This window comes from Meles meles, chromosome 6, assembly GCF_922984935.1.
Source record: "Meles meles chromosome 6, mMelMel3.1 paternal haplotype, whole genome shotgun sequence".
Taxonomy (NCBI): Eukaryota; Metazoa; Chordata; class Mammalia; order Carnivora; family Mustelidae; genus Meles; species Meles meles.
Genome location: NC_060071.1, coordinates 56252582 through 56255510, shown reverse-complemented (window position 1 = coordinate 56255510; position 2929 = coordinate 56252582). Strand labels below are relative to the sequence as shown.

Below are 2929 nucleotides of genomic sequence, written 5' to 3'. Positions count from 1 at the left end.
AAATATCTTTACAGCTAAGAAAGTACAATAGTGAGCACACAACCAAATTATCCACTGCTGTGGCAATATGGGTATCATGCAGAAGGTGTTAGTCTGATAGAATATGAAGAATAGCTTTTAATGGTGGAAGTAAGTGTGTTTGGGGATGACACTTTGTGTTTTATGTGTGATATATACTTTGAACCAATGAACATTATACGGTATTGTTTTGTGGATTGCATAGGCCTGGACACCAAAGATAGGTGGTGAGAATGTCTCCTTTCACCATTACTTCCTTGGAGAACTTGAGCTTTCTAGACCTACACATTGGACCTCACTGGGGTGAGTGAATGCTTCCTTTGGGGACAGAGTAAGCTTTTCAGTAAACCCAAAGTTTTAGTAGCTCACTGGTCATTTTGCTTTTCTTGTGTTTATAGATTCCTGAGTGTTCTAGCATGCCAGGTATTATTAACCTTCATTATTGCAGAGAAATGGAATGGGTGCAACATTTGATGATAACTCTAAATGGGCAATTGCAGCAATTACAGCCTGACAAGAGCATGGTAATCATGGATTTAGCCTTCTTAGGTGGGAAGACATGTATCTGGGCAAGTGATATAGAGCAGCAAAAGTGCTGGACAAATGTGAGGAAAATGTAGGATGGGTTGTGGTGGAGAAAGATGATGAATATCTTCCTGGGAAAATGTGCAGTGATGGAACCCATTAACACTTGTTTCATTAACAGTCCTATGTTTGAAGGATCAGTGATGGAGTAAACATACATGGAACATGAATGCCTCTAAGCATGAGAAGGAAGATGTGGAGTGTTTCTGATGCTTTTGATACCATACGCATATCCCAAGAATGAAGACTCTCTTATACCATAAGCTGCAGAAGTTTTTCTGTCTGAGGACTTTTCTTTAGATATCAGAACTGCTCAACCCGCTTGTGGGGTAGTCTGGAACTGCTGTGGAGTTAATGCCTTAGAACTACCCCCAACAGAAATACACAGCTTCATAGCCTTTCAGGTGAAGTCACCTAATATGATAGAGTATGTACAGTCACTTAGGGGGCCACAGTTAGGATTGCGCCCCAATGTCCACAGTAGGAGGATGCTAGTTAATACTAATTAATACATCACCTATTACCTTCCTTCTTTTCTCTGGCTTATGTCTTCACTTTTGAACGAGTGTCATCTAGAAGTCCCTTCTAAATAAATTCCTTGCCTCTTGATTTTATCTCTGGGTTTACTTTTAAAGCCATTGAACCTATATATACATAACAATTCAGTATAACAATTCAGAATGTTTGCGATTCATTACAACAAATTTACAGGTTATTTTTAGACTTCATATAGCAAGCTTAGGATGGCAGATGTTGCATTTGTTCAGGATATGCTAAATTGTGGGGCCTAAGTTGAGACGGGCCACCATGCAGTTGGATGTTCAGTTGTAAAGCTCCAAAAACATATGTGGTCAACAAATTCTGGAGTAAGATTCTCTTTGCACAATCGTTTTATTGCTGCTTTAATGTCTTTGTTCCTTAATGTATAGATGGCTGGATTCAAGACAGGGGTGATAGAAAAGTCAATAATGAACAGGTATTTCTCACTTGATGATGTGGGGAAAGGCCATACATAAAGAAGCATGCATGGAGTGAAAAATAGAACCACCACAGCCTGAAGCACATTTCTAGGTGGGGACCAAAATGAAGACATAGGCCAAGATTAGCAGCAAGAAGGTATCCATGCTCATGAAGCCACTGTTGGCAGCAATAATAAACTTGGCTGCATTGGTTCATGCAAGTTTTATGATCCTAGGAAAGTCACAGTAAAAATTTGTCTATTTCATTAGGACAACAAAAGGCAAGTTTATAATGAAAGCAAATTGAGACATAGCATTTTAGGATTCATGATGTTTAGATAATGAAGAGGCTTACAGATTTCTGTGTACCTGTCAAATGTCATGGCTATGAGTAACACCATCTCCACTCCTTCCCTGATATAGATGAAGCATATCTGTGTCATACAGCTTTGGAAAGAAATCACTTTGCATTCATTTAAAAGGTCTTTGATTATCTTGAGAACTATGATAGAAGAAACATCCACATCAATGAGGGACAGGTTGGCCAGGAAGGAAGTACTTAGGAGAATGTAGGTGAGAGTCAAAGATTACCAAAAACAGAACAAAAATAGTTTCCGACATGAATGCTCAGTAGAGCAAAGCACATATCAAGACGAGAAAAAGTTTTTTTTTCCCAAGAGCAAGAAAGGGCCAGTAACACAACTACAGAGTCATTTAATCTACCCATTGACTGGGACAGGAAAGTTGATTTTCAAGTAACCTGGGGATAAAAATGAAAAAGAGTAAGTATCAATGTCAGCAACATATATTTCCTGTTTTGTTTATTAAGTTAGAAGTTACTGACTGAGAGAGGAAAAAGAAAGATTTGGAAAAAATAAGGTAGGAACAAATTCATTATATAGAGGAGGTATTTGAGGGAAAAAATGTGACACTAAATTTTGCAAATAGAGCAAGAGTATTTCCTTTAATTGTAATTAATTCCTTTAATTCTAATCCTATAGTTAAACCTCACTTTAATTTTTCTCAAAGATTCTGGATCATTTTCCTGACCTTTTCTCTAAATGTGTTCTCTTATGATTATTATCTTTTCCTCCACATCATTATTAATACTTCCACACTAATTTTATATTCTCTTACCTGAACTTTTCTTAGCCCCTTAGTTTTTTCCTTTTCACTGCAATTAGAGAGATCACCATGACAAAAGTACTCGAACATATCCCATCACTCCCTACATTGGGCTTTTTTTTTTCTTAACAGAATTCATTGTTTTTGCACCACACCCAGTGCTCCATGCAATAAGTGTCCTCCTTAATACCCACCACCTGGCTCCCCCAACCTCCCATCCCTCAGCCCTTCAAAACCCTCAG

At 38.0% G+C, this 2929-nt stretch overlaps 1 pseudogene; it reads right to left on the bottom strand.

Annotated features, from left to right (window-relative positions):
* Window positions 1-1390: 1390 nt before the first annotated feature.
* On the bottom strand, window positions 1391-2183 carry LOC123943572 (annotated as a pseudogene).
* Between the last annotated feature and the right edge of the window lie 746 nt (window positions 2184-2929).